This window comes from Quercus robur, chromosome 9, assembly GCF_932294415.1.
Source record: "Quercus robur chromosome 9, dhQueRobu3.1, whole genome shotgun sequence".
NCBI classification, from domain to species: domain Eukaryota; kingdom Viridiplantae; phylum Streptophyta; class Magnoliopsida; order Fagales; family Fagaceae; genus Quercus; species Quercus robur.
Genome location: NC_065542.1, coordinates 11,930,651 through 11,954,126, shown reverse-complemented (window position 1 = coordinate 11,954,126; position 23,476 = coordinate 11,930,651). Strand labels below are relative to the sequence as shown.

Sequence of the window (23,476 nt, the reverse complement as noted above, 5' to 3'; positions counted from 1 at the left end):
TTAAGAATAAACATATACATATTTTTTGGATAAATATGACAAAGCAAGTAACGAAAGAAAGTGATTCTAAAAAAAAAAAAAGTAATGAAAGAAAGTAGTATTTGATTTACAACTATAATAGTTGTGTCTATCTAAAATGCCATCAACAGACCCCAAAATCAAAAAATAGATATATATATTTTTTGTCCTTATCTTTTTCTCTTATAATTTCTAAATTGATAAAAATTTTAACTTGATTATAATCCATATTTTTCATATAATCCTTTTATTATTAATTTATCTATAATTTCTAAAAAAACTTTTAGTGTATACCTAGAGTAGTAAAACTTAAGTAGTTAAAGTGAAAGAATAGTTAAATAAGGACTCTAAAGTCTAGAGAGAGATCAATTTTAAATCTTTGCTTTTGATAAGGATATAACTTCTTAATTTGTTGAAATTTTAATGAGAACGAAACAACTCCGTGTTGACACCGACACTCCACCAGCCAAGATGATGAAAACCCTATATGCCAATACGCCACAGCAAATAATGAGTAAATAATTTATTTTTTATTTTTTATAAATAATCGCAGCTCCCACGTGCAAATTCCAAATCCCATCATAAGGAGAAAGAGATTGTTTATATAATATATATATTAGACATGGCAAAACGGGTTAGAATTTTCTGACACGACCCGAACCCGATTTTTTTGACTCGAAGCAAAACGGGTTGACACATGACCCGACCCGTGTTTTTTGCGGGTCAACCCAACCCGACCCGAACCCAAACCATTTTTTTTAAACTTTTTTTTTTTTGGAAAAAAATAAATAATGAAATTAAGACAATATTGGATTAATTATTTATTGTGAGGTTTAAGAAAAAAATTGATACATTTATATAACTGCATGCAAATTAATTGAAAGATAAATGGTTAAGCATTCTGTGATGAGTAAAAATTTTTAGGTATCAAATAGTAAATTACATGCCAAAATAATTTGGTTATAGTAGAGTTAAAAATAGATTTAAAATTGTAGACATGTGTGAGACACATTCACAAATGTGAAATTAATAAAGCCAAAGTATCAAATTAGCATAAATTATGAATGGTTAGACCTATTTTTTTAACAATTTATGTTCAAAGTAAATAGCTTTTCAAAATAAATTATGATATTTCCTAGAGTGTGTGCTGCTTAACAATGATATGATATTCATAAAATAAACCATGTATAAATAAGTAAACAATCAAACTTTAATGCATATCTCAAATTGAAATAAAGTGTCAACCATAATTGATAATAGATTATAAAATTAATTTTCAAAATTGTAACTTTCTTATATGTTTTTATTCTTTATCAAATGAGTTATCCAATAAGTCATTTGTAATTATTTATTTATTTATTTATTTTGGAATGTTGATATTGTGTAAAAATAAAACTTGTGTATTTGTTTTACTTATCTTTGTGTTATTTTGTTTTAGATAGCAATGTTAGGATTTGTATAATTTTAAAATTATTGAATAAGTATTAATAAGTTTAACTGAGTTCATTCATGATATAAGTATTGAATTCAAAATAATGCATTTTACATCAAGTAATATGTTGAATAACTTTCAAAATGGCAAATACATATTGTTTTCTTTATAAAAAGTTAAAAAAAAAATCATGTGAAAAAAAGGGTCAACCTGACCCGACTTGCAACCCGATTGACCTGAACTCTTTTTAACCTGCTTAAAATGACCCGTTTTTTACCAGTGACCCGTTTGATCCGCAATCCGATTGATCCGACTTGAACCCGACCCGACCCACCCATTTTGCCATGTCTAGTTTTAGTTGACACCATCTTGATCTTCATGAAATTTTTTTTCTTACGTTTTTTTTTTAAAACATAAAAGGAAAAAAAAAAAAAAGTATTTGAGTTTCACCTAAACTATTTCTTTTTGTTCATATCTTCTTCACAACCTAAAATTCCCACTAGATATACACAGTTTTTTGGTGTTTCATTATTTCTACTACGTACTTTACAATTATTTGCTATATTCTTCATTTCTCCTCTCTACCCTACTTACAACCTTGTAGGTAATTTTTTTTTCTTTCATCAAATTGAATGGATTTTGGGTATTTGCAGGTAAATTACTTCTTTTTGTTCATATCTTCTTCACAACCTAAAATTCTCACTATATATACATACAGTTTTTTGGTGTTTCATTATTTTTACTACGTACTTTACAATTATTTGCTAGATTCTTCCTTTCTCCTCTCTGCCCTACCTACAACCTTGCAAGTAATTTTTTTTTCTTACATCAAATTGAATGGATTTTGTGTATTTGTTGCCTTTTTATTATATATAATATGATTTTTATCAACAAGTTTTATAGATAGGCTGAAATTCTATATTTGATCACAACCTTTAGTGTTTTTTTTAGAAGTCGATATTGCAAGCAATATTTTTTAATTTTTTAATTTCTTATTACATGATTATTTGTTGTTGACATCAATATTTTATTATGGATTTAATTTGTTATGGCTTTTGTTTGGTGCTTTGTTCCATGTAATCTATATTCTTTAATTAAAAGTAAAATTTTCCATCAAACATGAAATTGGATACGAGAGAATTCATTTGTCCAAATTTCTATGTAAGTCCATCTTTACTTAACTCCCTTTTTTTTTTTTTTTTTTTTTTTAAAGTTCAAAAATTTGGACATTATTTCATTAATGAATTGAGGTTTTGGCTTAATTTTGTTTTCAACCATTTCAATTATTGAATTCATTATTTTTTCATATGTAATATTAATATCTGTGTTTTTTTTTAATAATAAAAAAATAATATGTGTTCTTAAAGGCTAAAACACAATACAATTACAAACATCACTTTAAGTTAGGATGTTATATTTATTTATTAGTAAGTTAGAATGTTATATTAAGTTAGAGTATTATATTTTTATTTATTATTAATTTAGTTTAGGGTTGATATAACTTATAACCATTTGAATGAAATCAATACTAAAACAAATGATTTAAATATCAAAATAAGAAATAAAAATTAAATTTCTTTTAAGTGTACAAGTACAATTTATTTTTTAATCTTAAATTTTGAATTAATTCTTTTTTCATTTTATTTGTTATTAAATTTAATTATATTATCAAAATATTTTTTATTAAGCCGTGTATCGCACGGGCATAATACTAGTATATATATAAAATTAGCAGTAAATCCAAAACGGTACTCCGATATTGATCGATACCGAAATATATCGTTCCACTGGTCAAATCGGTACAACCTCAAATACGAGATTGACCCCTTACAATAGTAAAGAAAGAGAAGTGGTCAACTGGGGTAGAAGGTGGAGTAGGTGGGAGAATATATTGGAGTTGCCCCGTTTTGCTTTGCTAGTGGTTGAAGTTTTTAACTTTTTATGTTTTGCTTTTTATTTTAAAGAAAATAATTGATTCTTATATTCCTAGTGGGCCACGTTGTAGACATGCAATGCCATACAAATATCATCCGTTCATCACTTAAAAAAAAATTAATGCATTCGTAATTTTATAAGTACCACATTACAGACATGCAACACAATTACACAAATACTATTATATATATATATATATATATTCAAATTATTATATTATTAGATATTATCACAAATTTAACTAATCAACATAAAAAATACTAGGATTTAATATTTCTTAAAGTTATGATATAGAAAATACATTTGAAAGATAGATCTCTTTGTTTCTATAAAGGAATAATAGATCTCTATATTCAATTGCACTATTTTAGTTAATTTTTTTAATATTTGTACTAATTTAATATAATTATTTATATTTTAAATAATTATTAAATTAATTATAACGTCATCTCGATTCGACCCATGTTCAACCTCAATTCGACCTTAAAAAACTTGAACCTCTCCCTTTTATGGTTCAATGAATGGTCTGGGTTTCAAAACCATATTACACACACATGCACACACACACACACACACACATACACACACATATATAATGTGAATCTTTACATATACCTTAAAAAAAATTCTATATATTCCATTTCTTTGGATGCATAAAATTATAGACCACTACTCCATAATGGTAGTGGCAAATTAATTTTTTATATTTTTTTTAGTGACCTCATTTGCAACGCTTCTTACCATTATCGTATATTTACTAACTGATGATTTGCATAACAAATACATTAAATGAGAGGTAGCATTGTTCATTAGATTTTCAAAAGCAATAGTATATAAAAATTATATATATATATATATATATATATATGTAGGGATGTTGGGCTCAGGAGTTCTTTATCTGGTTATATCTTGGGCCCATGGCCCAAGTCGAGGACGAGGGATTGTTCGAGGAGGATAAACCTTTAGCAGAGGAGATTGTGTTACTAAATTAAGAAGTTTGTTTTGGACATAATAGCTTGAGAGGATGGGCCGAGGATAAATGTATCATCGACTATCCAAAGCCAAGGTCCAAATACGTGGGTTGCTGTTTAGGGGAATGTTCTAAGAAGTTCTGCTAGCATGGATAAACATTATAGAAACAAGATACGAAGGAAAGTACTAAAATATCTAAGGAAAAGCTACTACCACCGTATTAATTGCCCCCCAGCTAACTCTCTGGCCGCATTAATGTGGAGGTGATGCTTGAACAATAGTTATCAGCCTTACAACTATTACATGGAGACTTAGGGAAGGGACTGATGGGACAAGTATCAACACCAGCCATCTGGCATGCATGTGGGGGGCGAAGGTGAAGGGAAACAAGAGTACAAAAGAGAAAGAAGGCAAGGAGAGCAAGGAACGAAAAAATCAAGCTGAAAATACCGTAGCAACTAGGAACCTATCTTGTAATCAAACCTAAGAGCAATATATAAGAGTTGTGCTCCTCGGATCTTGCCGAGGACGTTTTTTCTTCAACATAAACCCGTCTATTTTCATTCTTTTGTCATGGAAATCTACCTTAGTATTTGGTTGAATCATTAAAGCCCAATTTTTCCAACCCACTCTCTACAAATTCATTGTTTTGGGTTTTTTGTGCCTAAGTCCACCAACCTTTAGGCTAGGGAACCTAAATCTGGTCCTTACAATATAGATGGTTAAATGAAAGGTCAAAAAAGAAATTTTAAAATTTTCTAACTTTATTTCTTATGTAATTTCTACTACTACCAGAGAACATCTTTTTTTTTTTTTTTTTTTTTTTTTTTTTTTTTTTAATATGGTTTCCATAGTTAGAGTTTGATTAGTTTTAAATTTAAATTTAGTACTATGATTGTATTTAATTATTGATTTAATTTTTTAAGTGAATTTAACGGTTTATTTTACTACACTGTAAAGTTTTTAATGTTCTCCACAGGATAATCTCTATTTTATTTTTTACTTATCCTTAAAATCTCTTTGTTTTCTAATCAATGGTTACTAATTGACGCTTGATTTTTTTTTCCTTTATCTACTCTTTATTACTTTGTATTGGTTTTTTTTTCTTTACCATCTCTCTCTCTCTCTCTCTCTCTCTCTCTCCCCATTGGCAACCTATCATTATCCAAAATTTGATGATGATTCTATGACATTAAATATGCATTATTAGTCTTTTATTTTTTTAATTTAGTATTTCTAACTTGATTTGTTTTGTATTTCAATTTTCCTTTGATGCATTGGGTGTGAGAATGAGTGTTTCCGTAGCATTTCTTCACTTAATAAGGACAATTTTATTTATTTAGATAGGCAAAATATTATATTTAAAATTTTTTAAAATTAAAAATGAGAGGAAATATAAATAATTTAATGATATATATGGTGGATGTGTTTGAATTTAAATGTTGAATAAAATTATATGAGAAAAAAGTAAAAATAAAATATATAATAGTAAACATTAACTTATCCAAATCATTCTATGTAATATAACAATAGTATATTCTTATATACTATCTTTAATTCTTTATAATGCAATATAAACATTTAACAATCAAAGCGATAAAAAAGATTAAAAATAAAAATTAAAAATTAAAACACAAAACTACATTTCATCAACCAAAATAGAATTCCAAAGAATACAACACTTTATCAAGCTAAAATAGAGATGCAAGAAAAATAAAAATAAAATCCACCAAAAAATTGAGGGAGACAGAGTGGGAAATAACTCATTTTTTGTGAGAAAAATTATGTAAAGAATAGAAGAGTGAATGAAAAAATTATACTAAGAGAATGATAATAAAAAGAAACAAAATAAAGAAAGATAAAAGGAAAGAGGAAGACCGATATCAAGGTAGAATGTTTAGGGAGATGAAAATGTAAAGGAAATGAGAAAGGTTGGAGAAAGTGTAAATGTAAAAAAAAAATATATATATGAGTTCAATTTGATGAGCACAATTTTCTTTTATTGGAATTTAAGTAAAATATTACATTTTTTATTTTTTTAAACAAAAAGAGAGAGAAAATATCAATAATTTAATGATAAGGAGGGTGTGGTTGAATTTGAATATTGAATAAAATAAGATGAGAAGAAAAAAAAAATTAAAAGATATAATAATAAACACTAAATTATCCAAATTATGCTATGTAATGGAATACTATTATATTTTTATCTACTATCTTTAATTTTTTATAAAATAATTGGATAAAATTTAACGATCAAAGAGAAAATAATAATAATAATAATAATAATAATAACTTAAAACACAAAACTAAATCATATCAATCTAAATTAGAGTTCTAAAAACACAAAAATTTATCAACCTAAATCGGAGATGCAATAATAATAAAAATCCACCAAAACATTGAGAGAGAGAGAGAGAGAGACAGAGAGAGAGAGAGATAACTTTTTTTGTGAGAGATAGCCATGCAAATAATGGAAGAGAGAATGACAAATTTATAGTAAGAGGGAGTGAATAAGAAGAGACAAATAAAGGAAGACGAAGGGATGAATAGTGATATTAAAGTAAAGAGTAGTGGAAAGATGAAAATGTAAGGGAAGAAGAAAGATTGAAGAAAGTGTAAATATTTTTTTAAAAAAAGTGAATGTCAAAAAAAAAAAAATTATAGAAAAATTGGAAATAAAAAAGGAAATATATATATATATATATATATATATAGATGTTAAAACCGACAAAGATGAATATATAAAATTAATAATTTATTTATATATTTTTTTGTAAAAAAAAGAATAAAAATTATGTGGCAATTGATGTGGCAATGAGGTGGCGCATAAGAGCTCAACAGTAATAAATGTTATGCTTCAACTTTTAGTAATATATAGATATAGATTACTTGTTCCTAGTTTACTGGAGTAGATCTAAGTGGTGTCGGTGGGATTCCAAGAAGGCATGAGAGGAAATGGTGGAGTTGCATTGGAGACATTACTTCTTGTTGGAGAAGTGTCTTATTAGTGATGATGATGATGTGGTGATGAATGATGATGATTGTGAAAACAGAGGAAACTAGGTGGGGATGTGAAAAAAGCTACAAAAATCGCTTAGTCTAGAATTAACTACTAGTCATTTAATAGTGATGATGTGGAAAATACTACAACCTACAAGTATTATTGTGAAGAGCCTTTTAGTTCAATTGACACCAATCTATTTGGTGTTTCAATGGAGACATTCTTAGTTCAAATCTCCCCTCTCTTATTGTAAACTATTAAATTATAAAAAAAAAGAATTACATATTGGCTGTTGGATCTTTGGGATATTTTCCAATATTGATAAGTGGTATCGATATCATACTGAAAATTTTTTAGCTTATTTGCTTGGTACAACTTTCTAAAAAATATTATAGGTACACCTATAACTTATGTCAACTTTCAGTAAATAAGTAAATAAACTTCTAGCGAAAAGCTAATCCAAACACACAAGAAGCATAACCTACCTGCCAATAAGGGGCTGTTATTTGATAATCTACAGTAATTCTTACCAATTATGAGTTTGGCAAAATTTCACAACCACATTATCTATAATATGCTATCTATAGATTCTTTACCATATTCAAATCCGTTACTGCATTTTTAAAACCTGGCTACAAGATAGAAGTCCTTTAACCTCATCAGTCATCATTATCTACAAGTAGTTCAATGAAAAATGCTAGAGTCATGGAAAGTGTGCTACAAGCGATTAAAAATAAAAAGGATACATGTCATTCTGAAAAACGGTAAGTAATTTAAGAAAAATTTATCTACACTTAGTTTGGCAAAAAAATGGGGTACAAGTTACAGAAGGAAAGAGTGCTACACATCATTTAACACAAAATCACATTATCCAAGTATAACAAAGAACTTTCTCTGTGGATTATGCGAGTATGGATCACATTTTCTTGTCTACCATTTGTCATCACTCCAATGCCAAATATAGGTTGTGTTTGCCATTAGCTTAAAAAACTAGTTTTTTTTACTATTCAATTTATTTTTGTTACTATTTATGAGTTTCACTGTACTATTTCAACTACTTTTTAGCTATATCTATAGCATTTTCAACAAAAAATTTTCAGTTTTAGCTAGAGTGAAACTACTGCTGATATTATTAGCCTTTAATTTTGAATGGAATAGTAGTTTCAGACATTGTCATCAATCTGTTGAGACTTTAGACAAGGCAAAAGCCATTGTTAAGGTTCAACCCCAAAGCATTGCTGCAGTCAGGGAAACAAGTGAATACATGAATAATCCCAATTTAGTAAACGGTGAAGATTGCAGTTTATAAAAGTGGAGCCCCTTAAAGTTTTAATGGAATCCATTGAATTTTGGAGAAAAGGATTTGTGCTACTCAAATATGTCTCAATACATTATGCAACCCAGAACATAGCCTTCCAATTCTCTTTTTCTTCTCTCTGGCCCCATTGATATTGTAATGTTATAAATACTAAGTGTCCGTTTGGTATGATTAATTTTGCCAATTTATTTTACCATTCAACTTATTTTTGCTACTATTCATAGATTCCACTACACTTTTTGGTACTATTTATGGGTCACACTACACTATTTCAGCTAACTTTTACCTTTATTTACAACATTTTCAGCAAAAAGTTTTCAATTTTAACAAAGTAAGCGGATTCCAAACAGACCCTGAATATACTTATTTTCTTCCCATTGCTTTCAAGGTACCAAGCCAGAGACACAAAAGGTTACGTTGTTAGGTTTAATGTGATTATGCAGTCTGAAGATTAGACCAGTATTCCTTGACAAGCTGCCCAAACAGGGAACCTTCTGTCTTCATTAACTTCTTTGGTTCATCATACTCCATTAGTTTTCTAGAAATAGAATAGATACATTTCCTTCTAAACATTGAACAATATGCCAAATTTATTGCTTCATGCATCTCTATTAAATATCACAGTTTTATATTTGGGTTTTTGTTACTTAATTGTATTTACTATGTAGTATGAACTTCAGATCCTTCTATAAAATGCATACTGCATATACAGTTGACACACATTGTCAAAAGAAGTGGACAAGTACAACATGACCCATCTGCATATTGTGAAGTCAAAAGTGAATTGCCTTATCTATTCTGTAAACGTTGTGAAGTCAGATCTAGCTAATGATTACGTCTAAAACAACACCTTAGTTGAGAAAATTTGGATTAAAAACTTTAGAAATTAGCTAACATTAACATAATGAAAGGCATCCACAGAAAAATAGACGATTTGGTGCAAAAACACAGGGAATATTCTATAGAAAAGGGTTGAAGTAATATATGTGACTCACCATCACTTATAGCGAGAACCATCGTGCAATCCATCACTGTAGGTATCCTGTGAGTCACAGTGATCACGGTACAATCTGCAAATTCAGTCCGAATGGTTTTCTGGAGAATCATATCAGTTGCATTATCAATTGATGTAGTTGCTTCATCGAGCACCAATATCTTACATCTCCTCAAAAGTGCTCGCCCTAAACAGAAAAGTTGCCGCTGCCCCATGCTCCAATTTGACCCATATTCCACAACTGCTATGCAGGTTCTTTGTTGATAAAGATCAAAATCTCAAAATACAGAACATTCTGCATATTAAAAAATATTGATATGTTACCTAAGGTCTAAGTCATTTCCTTTCTCTTGAAGAGACTCTTGTATCTGGCACTTCCCAAGAACCTTCAAATGGAAAATTATCAATTAGGGCATATTTGCAATCCCAAGAACCTTCAGATGGAAAATTATCAATTAGGGCATATTTGCAATCCATGCAGAAATGAATAAATAAAAAAAGTATAGTTCTTTATAAGCATTGTTCACCCAATGGAAGATCCAATAAATACTTCTGATGTTAAAGCAAGCAGAAGTGGAAAAGGACCAAAGTAATACCTCCCATATTTCTTGGTTAGAATGTTGAGACAAGGGATCCAAATTGTATCTCACAGTCCCATTAAAAAGAGTAGGATTTTTGTTGGGTTTTGTGGAGTCTAGTTATGTTTGATCCGATTGACAACCTTACTTAACCTTAATAATGTTGTATGGTTTTTTAATGGGAGATTTATTGAGGCTTAGTCCATGGAGTGGAGGTTTGGGCCGACAGGCCCAAACCGAAGCACTCATTTTTAGCCCGTTTTGTAACTCATTGTGAATCCTGTGCGCAAGATATAGAAATCGTTTTTGGTGATTAGGGTTTTGTTGTTGTCGTTCTTGAGAGATTGAAGGTTTAATCTCCCACTTGGAGATTAGTTCAATCATCAACATCAACCGTAATCCTCCAAAAACAATCCCTCATCCCTGCCCTGCAACTCATCCTACTGTCCTTAAGCTAGAAGGCCAACTAAAGCTGCACACACCTTCAACTTCTCAATAGTGATACCCTTAGTCAACATGTTTTTGCCGGGTTCTTAGATCCACAAATCTTCTAAAGTATTACCAGCTTATCTTTAATAAGGTAACAGATAAAGTGGTATTTTGTTTGTATATGCTTCAACTTTGAATGAAAAGCCGAATTTTTGGCAAGAAAGATTGCACTCTGATTGTCACTGTGTAGAATGCCCATCTCCTGCTTCTTACTCAATTCATCTAAGAAACCATGTAGCCAAATCATCTCATTTTTAGCTTCAGTTGCTGCAACATACTTAGCTTCTGTAGTAGACAAAGTGACAATCTTTTGTAGATTTGAAGCCTATGATATAGCTGTACCACCCAGAGTAAAAACAAATTTAGTAGTACTCTTTCTACTATCAATATTACCAGCAAAATCAACATTTACATAACCCTGCAATTTCAAACTTGCACCTGTGAAGTAAAGACATGTATCTAATGAACCCTTCAGATATCTCATAATCCACTTGACTGCCTCCCAATGCTTCTTTTCAGGCCTACTCATGAATATGCTCACAACTCCCACTACATGTGCAATGTCTAGCCTTGTACACACCATAGCATACATCAAGTTGTCAATAGTTAAGGCATAGGGCACCTTGCTCATATAGTCTCTTTCTTCTTCTGTCTTCGGTGACTATTCTTTACTTAGTTTGAAATGACTACCCAAGAGTGTGCTCACTAGTTTAGCTTCATTCATGTTGAATCTGCTGAAAAATTTCTTCATATACTCTGACTGTGAAAACTTCAATGTACCATTAGTCTTGTCTCTAATGATTCTCATACCAAGGATTTGCTTTACAGCTCCCAAATCCTTCATTGCAAACTGTTTGGACAACTGCTTCTTCAGATTATTAATTTTCTCAATGCTAGACCCTGCAATGAGTATATCATCCACATACAACAGTAATAAGATGTAAGAATTGTCAAAAGACTTAACATAGCAACAGTGATTAGCTTCATATCTCTTGAACCCAATTCTATGCATAAAACTATCAAATTTCTTGTACCACTTTCTAGGAGATTGTTTTAGGCCATACAAGCTCTTTCTCAGTTTGCAGACTAGATTCTCTTGTCCCTGAACAATGAACTCTTCTGGTTGAATCATGTAAAAGTCTTCCTCCAAGTCACCATGAAGGAATGCTGTCTTTACATCTAATTGCTCAAGATGTAAATTTTCTGCAGTCACCATTCCTAGTACCAGTCTAATCGTTGATATCTTCACAACTGGAGAAAATATCTCTGTGTAGTCAATGCCCTCCTTCTGCTGGAATCCTTTAACAATTAATCTGGCCTTGTAACGTTTGCTATCATCATGCTCATTTTTTATTCTGTATATCCACTTGTTGTGCAAAACCTTCTTTCCTACTGTCAATTCGGTCAGTTCCCATGTCTGATTCCCCAACAAGGAATCCATCTCATCCTTCATGGCTAACTCCCACTTATTTGAATTCTTGCAAGGCTTCATCATAATACTTTGGCTCACCACCATCAGTCAACATGAGATAATTTAGAGCGGGTGAATAACGCTATGGAGGTCTAATGTTCCTAGAAGATTTGCGGACTTCAGCTACAGGTTTACTCAGATCTACCTGTGAATTTACATTCTCCTTATCTTCTTCACCCATTTTCTGGATAGTACTTTCAGTCAATTCATCTAAGTTGACAAACTCAGATTTCTTTTGATCTATTTCTGTAACATCTGACATTACAGTTGACTACATAACTTATTTATTAAATATCATATTTCTACTTCTGATGATTTTCTTGTTTTGTTTATCCTAAAACCTATAGCCAAATTTCTCATCACCATAGCCAATGAAAAAACATATTTTAGACTTTGCATCAAGTTTACTATGAGCATCAGAATCAATGTGAACATAAGAAACACAACCAAAAACTTTTAAATGTGAAAACTTTACCTCTTTATTACTCCAAACCTCCTTAGGAAGTCTGAACTCCATGAAAACTGATGGTCCTCGGTTTATCAGGTAAGTTTTAGTGCTAACAGCATCAGCCCAGAAAGTTTTTGGTAGTCCAACATGCAACCTCATACTCCTAGCACACTCATTGAGAGTTCTGTTCATGCGCTTAGCCACACCATTCTGCTGTGGTGTCCCAAGAATGGTCTTCTCCATCCAAATTCCCTGTGCAACACAATACTCACTGAACTCTCCATCTATGTACTCTTCTCCATTATCTAACCTCAAACATTTTACTTTCAAACCTGTTTCTGTCTCAACCATGGCCTTCCACTTCTTAAAAGTTTCAAATACATCAGATTTATTTTTCAGAAAATAAACCCATACCTTTTTGCTTGAATCATCAATAAAAGTGATGTAGTACCTTGAACCTCTAAGAGATGCAACTGGAGAAGACCCTCACAAATTAGTGTGTACTAATTCAAAATTTTCAACCTTCGGGGTCTTGCCAGTTTTCAAGAAGCTCACATTTTTCTGCTTTCCTAAGATGCAACTTTCACACATGTCAAAATCAATGGATTTCAATTTTGGTAGTTTTCCTTTTGACAACAGCATCTTCATCCATTTCTCACTCATGTGACCAAGTTTGCAATACCATAGGCTTGTATCAGTACTTGCATCAGCAACTGTAATTGTGTCTCTTGGACTTGAGGTCATATATAGAGTACCAGTCTTCTTTTCACGAGCCAATACCTTAACTCCCTTTGTTACCTTTCAAGTACCACCAACAAATAGTATTACATGTATGTCATCACTAAGTTGTTTAATAGAAATCAGATTCCTCCTCAGGTCAGAAATATATCGAACCTTCTCCAGTAATCAAACAGATCCATTGGGCAAAAATATCTGGATGTCTCCCATACCTACAACATCCAAGGCTGAACCATCAGCCAAATACACTTTACCAAAATCACCTGCAACATAATTTTGTATGATTTCTCGATGTGAAGTTGTATGAAACGAAGCTCCTGAGTCCAAAACCCAATCATCAAGTGGATTGTCTACTATAAAAAGTAATGCATCCTGTACCTCTTCTGTTACAGCATTTGCAGAATCATCTTCATTCTTCTTCTTAGGACTTTTGCATTGCCTCCTAAAGTGATCCGTTTTCTCACAGTTCTAGCATTGTACTTGCTGGCCTGATCTAGATTTACTTCTGTTCCAATTAGAATTTCTGGATTTTGATTTGCACCAATTTGAATTTCTGTCATTACCTCTGCCTCTTATCTCAAGGTTTAGGGTAGAACCAGGTTCTAAGGTTTCGTCTGTATCTCTTCTGTGAATCTTCTCAGCCAAAATTAAATCTCGTATATCATTATACTTGAGCTTTTCCTTTCCTGTAGAATTGCTTACTGCCATCCTCATTGCCTCCCACTTGTTTGGCAAAGAAGCCAAAATGATTAGTGCATGGATCTCATCATCAAAATCAATTTCTACAGACAACAATTGATTTGTGATAGTGTTAAATTCATTCAGATGTTGTGCTACTGATGCATTCTTTGCCATCTTCAAATTGAACAGTTTCTTCATCAGATACACCTTGTTGTTTGCTGACGGCTTTTCATACGTACCAAACAAAGCCTTCATCAGATCTGCTGTGGTCTTCTCCTTTACAACATTGTGTGCAACAGACCTAGACAGAGTTAATCTGATAACTCCCAATACCTGTCTGTCAAGAAGAGCCCATTCCTCAGCCTTCATAGTCTCAGGTTTTATCCCCAAAAGAGGCAGATGTAATTTCCTCCCATAGAGATAATCTTCAATCTGCATCCTCTAATATGTAAAGTCTGTGCCATCAAACTTTTCTATTCCAGACGCCTTTCCTGCTTCCTCTGCCATTGCTCCCACTTAAACCTAACCCTAGACTCTGATACCAGTTGTAGGGAATTAATCCGAATTCCCAATTTGTGAGAAACAAAAAATAGAGAAAACACACATCAAAGAAAACAATTACACGCACAAGACAATATTTACGTGGTTCGACAATTTGCCTATGTCCACGGAGTTGCGGGATTTCACTATTATCAGGGAAAAAAGTACAAAGTGCGGTTACAGTGTTTTCGATCTCTCAAGAACGACAACCACTTGGCTTTGATACCAGTTGTAGGGAATTAACCCGAATTCCTAACTTGTGAGAAACAAAAAATAGAGAAAACACACGCCAAAGAAAAACAGTCACACGCACAAGACAATATTTACATGGTTCAACAATTTGCCTATGTCCGTGGAGTTGCAGAAATTTCACTATTATCAGGGAAAAAATATAAAGTGCGGCTACAGTGTTTTCAATCTCTCAAGAACGACAACAACCTAGCTTTGATAGCAGTTGTAGGGAATTAACTCGAATTCCCAACCTGTGAGAAATAAAAAATAGAGAAAATACACGCCAAAGAAAAACAATCATATGCACAAGACAATATTTACGTAGTTTGGAAATTTTCTTACATCCACGGAGTTACAGGGATTTCACTATTATCGGGGAAAAAAATTCAAAGTGTGGTTATAGTGTTTTCAATCTCTCAAGAACAACAACAACAAAACCTTAATCACCAAAAACGGTTTCCAAAAATGGTTTCAATCGCTTCGGCTTGGGCCTATCGACCCAAGCCTCTACTCCATGAACTAAACCTCAGTAAATCTCCCATTAAAAAACCACGCAACATTATTCGGGTTGAGTCGGGTCGTCAATCTGATCAAACATAATTAGGCTCCACAAAGCCCAACAGATTTTGAGGTATTATTCCAAAACGTGACCTTAGTTCATGAAGTCCAATTGTAGAGATGTCAATGCCATCAACAACAATCTTCCCCCCTGTTGGCTCTACAAGACGAAAAAGAGCACTTATAAGGGTTGTCTTCCCATTGCCAGTTCGGCCAACAATACCAATCTTGTGCCCTCCTTCAAAAGTGCAGCTTATCCCCCAAAGAACAAATGATGCATTGGGACTATATCTGACTTGTTTCAAATAAATTTTCTCAGTATGTACAGAAACCTTCCTCAAATTTAACATTAAAGGAATTAACGTTTACCTGCAAATCTTGTATCTCCACTTTACCCTTAGCCGGCCAATTAGTTGTGGGCCGGTTCCCCTCTATTACTTCAGCTGCTTCACTGGGAATATGCATGTATTGGTTTAGCCTTTCTACACAAATCATGTTATTTTCTAAAGTGCACCGCTTTTGAGCTGTACGGACAAATATCATATTTAAGGAAAGACCACAAAAAAGTGCCATTCCGATGAATCCTGTAGTTGAAAATTCATATGGTCATTTGTAAAAATAACCGTATGATTGCAATGGTCATACTTCCAAGAAATATAAGGTATACTGACCAGAGCTAAAAGTCCGGGGAGGAAGCAAAACCATGCAAAGTGCAGCAGAGGTAAAAACTGTCGAACTGAACATTTCTATCCATTGAATCAACCACTCATTCGTAGAGGAACTGTGGAAAAAAGGACTAGCATTTGTGTCAATGAGGTCAAGATTCTTTGTGAAGAACTGGTCTTCCTTCTTAAAAGCCCTTATTATGATGACTCCTACTGCAGACTCTGCTAGATGATTTTCTACTAATGATTTTGTTGTTCCATCGATCCGCATCAACTCTTTTGCAGAGGCATAGTAATATCTCTAGTGATGTAAAAGGCAATTAAAAATACTTACTAAAACAAAAGAGAACTCAATGACGTTTCACTTGTTTTGAAAGAAGCCACCCCCACCCCCCAAACAGAAAAAAAAAAGGAAAAGAAAAAAAGTAACGTTTGAATACAGCATTTCGAAGCAATGTTTGCGTTTGGTGTCCGCAGTCTGTGGGCCCCACGGCTACAGTAGCCAAAAATCACGCCCAAAGATTGAAAAATACATCTATCAGTGGGCTTCGTGCACTATTCACAGGACTTACAAATCTCTTTTTTTAACAAAATTTTCATTAAAAATAGGTTACACGGCACTATTTGCACATTTAAAAATTATTTTGATACAGTATTTTTAATTTTCATCTTTAGCAATAAGCGGTATCCAAATAGATCCAAAAAAACAAAAAAAGAAGCGTCCTTGGAGAGTGCAAGAAAGGACAATTGCTACTCAGCACAATTAATCCATGATCATTTTCATCTAATTCTTAAACCTTTTAACCACATACCTTAAGAATGAAACTTAGAAGTTCTATACTCTTTTATCTTTTTTTTTGGTAAACCGTTCTATACTCTTATCCAAAACACATGAATCGGTTACTATAATATTAAATTTCATTATTTGGTGTCATATATTTCATCAGGACTTTCTCATATTACTTCGATGATTTCATTCTAGATTTTAAATTCTTATCGATGCAAAGCAATTCCAACATCCAGAGTTTGTTTATATGCATTGTAATAAATCTCACTTCATGTACTTGTGTCTTGCAGTTTCATGCAGCCAAGGATGATGGTTATAAAATATCATTGGTTCAAATGGCGTTGAAAGAGAATGGCTTCCACCGAATATTATTCATGAATGGACCTCGTGTATTATTTACCTGCAAGCTAATTGTAACATAAACAAATGGTATTGCGACAAACAAGACCTGCCAAGTCACAACAGCAAGTACTACAAGAGCAGAATATCCATTAATGGCAGACGAAACATAGAACTTAAGGCTGAATGGGACATCAAGATCTGTGATACTCAGATCAGAAGACACCTGCACATAAAACAAGGACAAATTTAGAAAATTGAGTTTTAGCAACCAAATGACAGGGACATTAACATTGTATGTTCGCGATGCTTACCTGACTATGTATCCTTCCTAGAGGTGTGGAATCATAGAAGGACATGGATGCATGAAAAAGGGGGACTAATAGCTGCGAAAACAATGATTTCGAAGATTTAAGACCCAAAGCAAGTATAGAAATGGATCTACAGGATATAAAAAGTATTGAGGCTAATCCAATTAGCATATAAACCACGACCAATCTCAATGTGCTAACATGAGGATTATCAACGTTAGCAGCTATCCATGAGTTCTGTAATATCTGAAAAACCACAAATATTAGGTGAGAGAGACTGGCTATGAAGAAGAGCAAAAACCCTTTGTTCGGTTTTAGATATTGCTTGTAAGCTTTAAGGCCAGCATCTCCTATTTCTCTCTCTTCTTGCTTAATCAATTGTTCACCTGTACATGCTTTTAATTGCTTCTCAACATTAGTGTTTTTAATCTCTCTGGAAGATGTTCCTTGTTTTTGGGCAGAACTAAAACTGCAAGCCTTTCAGAACCCGCTGTCTCTTTGTGTGAATTAACAAGGTCCTAAAATAGTTTGCTTGAGGCCAACAATTGATGATAAGGAGCTTTTTGTAAGATTTCCCCATTTGACATCAACTGTCCAAAAAATAAATCTCACACCAAATCATTATGTGGAGCTAACAAATTCTAACTAATGATAATATCTATACCGAATTACATACGAGGTATAGATCAATATGGTCTGTAGGCTAAGTGGCTCTTGTAGTGCATAATTCTTGACATAACTAAAGATGATTGGAGTTCAACCAAATCGTGATGAGTGATGGGGAGATTGAGAAAATAATAGAACAATGGTAACTGATAAACTACTATGAGGCCAGGTTCAAAATCAATCCCACCTACTCTGATGCCTTAATAAACTACCATTTGCCCCAAAAAGTTTAAGTTGTTAGGAAATTGGGAATTTAATCATTTGACCATTATTCAAACTATAACAAATTTAGATTCTTCAGCCGGTATTTGAAGATTTTTAATAATAGATACTGACAAGGTGGCCTTTAGATACCTCAAACATAGTTGCTGTTGCTTTAAAAAAAAAAAAAAAGAACTAGATAACTCAGCTCAGCTCTCTGCCTACTTTAATAGGAAATTAGGTATACTAACCAAAACAGAATTGAATGCAGGCAGGAAGTCTACTTGATGGGTCACTAGTAAGACTGTCTTCCTGGAAAGTGCTCCTATAACATATTCCTGTCACAAGTAGTATTACACATGAAGTTAGTAATTGAGCCAAAATAAATATTAAAGAAAATATGGAAGGAGTTTTGCAAACAAAATTACATTAAATATGCTTGTTGCAGTCTGTGCATCCAAAGCACTGAATGGATCATCTAAGAGAAATACATCAGCATCCTGATAGAGAGCACGTGCAAGTTGAATGCGTTGCTTCTGACCACCACTCAAATTAATACCTCTCTCCCCTATTACAGTGAGATCACCAAAGGGAAGCAACTCAATGTCCTTAACCAATGAACACCTCTCTAGTGCTTCTCTGTATCTGTCACTATCCATAGTTGACCCAAATAAAATATTCTCCTGTATTGTCCCACTTTGTATCCATGCTGTTTGAGAAACATAAGAAATCTTCCCACAGATTTTTATCTGTAATTTCAATAAATGAACCGAATTGCTTAATTAGAATGCTTGAACCTTTTCTAATTTCAGATGAGCACTACATTTATGTTATATGGATGCATAACTATGGCTGGGAATTGAAGTGTTGGAATACATATGATTAGAGAAAGTTCAAGCAAAAGTAGATTTGTATTTTGAGCTTGAAAAGAAAGTATAAGATGAAAAGAGTAGTAGTCACTTACGGTTCCCTGAATTTTTGGAACTTCTCCGAGAATTGCTGCTAGAAGCGTTGACTTGCCTGAACCAACTTCTCCATATATGGCCACCTTTTCACCAGGTCTAACACCAAATTAATGTTTCTCAAAGTGGGCTTCAATGAAGTCTCTTCCCATGAGAATTTGGCTGAGTTGATAAAAATGGAGTGATTCACATTCTCCATGTTGGCTTGTTCTGAACATGTGCATTCTGCAGCTCTGGTGCCTCAAGGAATTTTATAATACATGCAAATGCAAGCTTGGCATGAATAACAACCCCAATAATATCAGGAATAGACACAATCGGATCTTGAACAAGGCGAAAAGTTTCTACAAAGGTAAAGATGTTATTTGCATGGAGAGGAACAAGGAAATAACATGCTCCCAATGTTGCAGAAGAGATCAAAACGGGGGTTGACCAAAAGAGAATGCATTTATATGTTTCCCTTGACTGCACTTTATACAACCATTTGTACTCCACCTTCCTTAAATTTTCAATGACTTTCTTGAAATGGGTTTCCCAAGCATACAATTTCAAAACCTTCATGTTCACTAGAGACTCAGAACTAGCCTTCAGTCTCTCATCATGTGCCACTATAAGCTTTGACTGAAACTTTTGCTGTAATTTTGCAAGTGGAATATTGCAAAGCACAGTGAGAATTATCACCACCAGTGTTGCAATTGTTGCTAGCCCCACTGCACGGAAAAGAATTAGTAATGCAAAACATAGTTGGAGAATTGTTGTCCAAGTCTGATGGAACCAAAATGGAAATTCTCCAATTCTATAAGCATTTACTGTAACATAGTTCATTATCTCAGCACCTGAGTGCATTAACCTAGTAGAATTGGATAATCTCAGTTGCTTATTATAAATGGCTGCTAAGAGCAATGAACTCACTTTCAGTCCAACAAGCCTGCTTCGGAAGAACCACTGCCTTTGTGACATGGATTGTATGCACTTCGAAATGAAAAATGCTATTGCCAGTACGTGTCCTTCGTACTTGAATTTTTCTTTTCCCTCGTAAGCCAATATGAAGGCATTCAGAATTACAGGGCCACTAGACTGTGTGAGAATATATAACAAAGCAAAGCACCCAGACAATAACATTTCTTTCCAATGGATTAAAATTATTGCCTGTGGGATTGATGTTTGGGATGTTGGTTCTGATCTTTTCTGCTTATTTATTTGCTCCATGAACAAATAATAACAAATTTCTGCTTGATCTCCCTCACGCAACTTGGGTATATCTTCATCCTCAAGAGTTTTCTGCCTACCTTTTTCATCAATGGATTCAACCACCAAAACGAAATTCTATAGAAGAATCCAGCTTTGTCAAATGGTCCTGAAATGGAGTAACAAGTCTTGCTGAATTACTTTCAAGCTTCATCCTTCTGTTTTCGCTTTGTTCTTCAAAGTCTCTATTGCATACAAGAACATAATTATTTGTAAATATAGAATACTTGTCATTTTATTACTGATAGCACTCATTTTACTGAAAGTTAAAAAAAAAAAAAAATAATAATAAGAAAAGAAAGTTAAAGGAAATGTAAAATTGATATTAGTTAAAAAGAAAGTACAAAAAAACAATCAATATGCATGTGTCATGTAGCTATGGAAGTGCAGGTGTGCTAAGCATTGGAAATGTAGGTGCATGTCAAGGAGGACATATAACTAGACTAGGTTTCCTTATTTTCATGAAAATTAATATTAATAGAGTTCATTCTGACAGTTACTGGATGCATTTAGCAGGGTTAATCTCATCTGAGTGGAAAAACTTTGCATGTTCTTGTTCTCAGATTAGCCTGGAATGCTTATATAAATCATATGTGGAGGGACAGGAAAATAGAGCTCATTATAATATACAGCAACAAAGACAACAAAGCCTTAGCCCTAAAATTTTGAGATTGACTATGGATCCTTAATAATTTAATTAAGATTGGCCACATGTATTCTTTTGAGCTCATCATAACATCCGTAAAGAAAAATAAAAAGACAATATCCGTAAAGATATCAATAATGTGCTTTCTAGCATTAATCAAGTTGTCAAATCATAGTCATCAGCTAAACGAAAACGGCAAACTCAAATTAAAACCGAGTACTTTCAAACAGTTTGGGGTGTATATCTCAGTGTTTTATTTGGTAATCTGACTTTTGTTTTATACTAACTACGCCTGGAAATATGTAATTATTTTGAGATATAGTATAATATATAATTTATTATCTAAATTTGATTGTAGATAATGTGTTCTCTCTTAAAATTAAACAATTTTTAAAAGTAATTTCTATCTCTCTATTTTTATAAATATATAATTTTATAATTTTTGGTGTTTTTATTGATATATATTTTTTGAAGTGGTTCATATTCTTCTAACTATTGTTATTATGGTTTATATTTTACTAATTTTTTATGGTACAACTAAAATTTTTAAGTTTCAAAATTTTCTTTCTCTTAAGAAGATATAAAAAATTATCATATAATTACAATTTATATTACAAAAGTAATTGATAGTACTCTCAACCCAAACCTCTATTTTCTCATTCTTATGTAAGTACTCCGAAATGGACCAAAATCGACTAAGGTGGATCGAAATGGACCGAAGTGACCTTAATGGACCAAAGCAGACCGAATTGGTCTTGAATGGACTGAATTGGATTGAGTTTGACCAAAGTGGACCAAATTGGACCTAAGTGGACTGAAGTGGATAGAATGCCAAACCGTAATTAGTAAACATAACCCAAAAACTTAAATAATAATTATAATAACAAAGTGATGTAAAACCATAATTTGTGATAAGTAATGTAAGTAATGTATTCCAATGTGATGGAAATGGTTTATTGTTGAAGTAACATCAATCATAATTGTTATCACATTAATATTCTTAACTAAATTATTATGCATGTGTTTGTGATTCATTGTTCATGTTGAGGGTTTTATTCAAGTTGAATTCAATATTGTAGGGACACAATTTGAGTCCCCAGCCCAAAGGATAAATGAACTTAGGCCCAAAAAGTCCAATACAATGAATTTGTAGAGAGTGGGTTGGAAAATTTGGTTTTAATGAATCAGACAACAAGTAAAGTGGACTCAGATGACAAGAAAATGAAGATAGATTGGTTTATTCTAAATAAAATAGTTCTCGACACAGTCCGAGGAGATCAGTTCATATATATTAATCTCAAGTTTGATTACAAGTTCAATTCTTGATTGTTACAATGTTTTTTTCTTAATTTCTCAATTCCCTTCTCTCATTGCCTTCTTCCTATTTTACACTATCCCTTTGCCTTCATATTTGCCTTCCACGTGTAGATTAGAGTGTTGGTGTTGATTCCTATCACATCAACACCTTCCTGAAGTCTCTAGAAAGTAGTTGTAAGGCTGAAAACTACTGTTTAGGTATCACTTCCTCATTAATGCATCCAGAGAGTTAGCTGTAGAGCATTCAGTGCGGTGGTGGCAGCTTTCCCTTGAGATATTTCATGGCCTCCCTTTATCCTGTTCCTTTTGGATACTTATCCTCATCAGTGGAGCACCCATTGTAGAGCCTCCAGCAACTAACCTTGAACCCGTTAGGTTATATCCAATCCCAGCCTTTTTTTTTACAAAAGCAAGGGAGGAGACTGAGTACAAGGCACAGAAGAAGCAATTGTAGTTTCACCAGTGGCAGTGAATAAAGCCGCGGTTTTAGCTCCAGCTCCAGGTGCAGATGCAGGTAATCGTCCAGAACATTGCTCTTGGTGTCAGACCGCACCTTCTAACCTCGGCTTTGCTCAGCCGAGGAAGTATTCCTCCTTGGATTGCCTTCTTGGATGATCATGATCTGACTTCACCTCTTTACTTAACAATACGATTTTTAGGAAGGTGTTTATCCGCCCTCGAAATACTTAATGCCCTCAGATTGGGCCCCCGGCCTAATATATACATAGATATGTACTCCTGGGCCTATCACCCCTATAATAGCCCCTCGAGATTCTTCTTTCTGGCTCCTTGGGAAGAAAGGAGGATTTCGATGTCACTATAGTTACTCTGTGCTCATTGTATATCACCTCTGACTGCGAAGATGCCTTTTTAACTGCCTAAGACATGCCCTTGGCACTTCAGCATTCGAGACGCGCCTTTATTAAATTT

At 33.0% G+C, this 23,476-nt stretch overlaps 1 pseudogene; it reads right to left on the bottom strand.

Annotated features, from left to right (window-relative positions):
- Positions 1 to 9,111: 9,111 nt before the first annotated feature.
- LOC126700720 (ABC transporter C family member 10-like) lies at positions 9,112 to 23,384 on the bottom strand (annotated as a pseudogene).
- Positions 23,385 to 23,476: the final 92 nt, after the last annotated feature.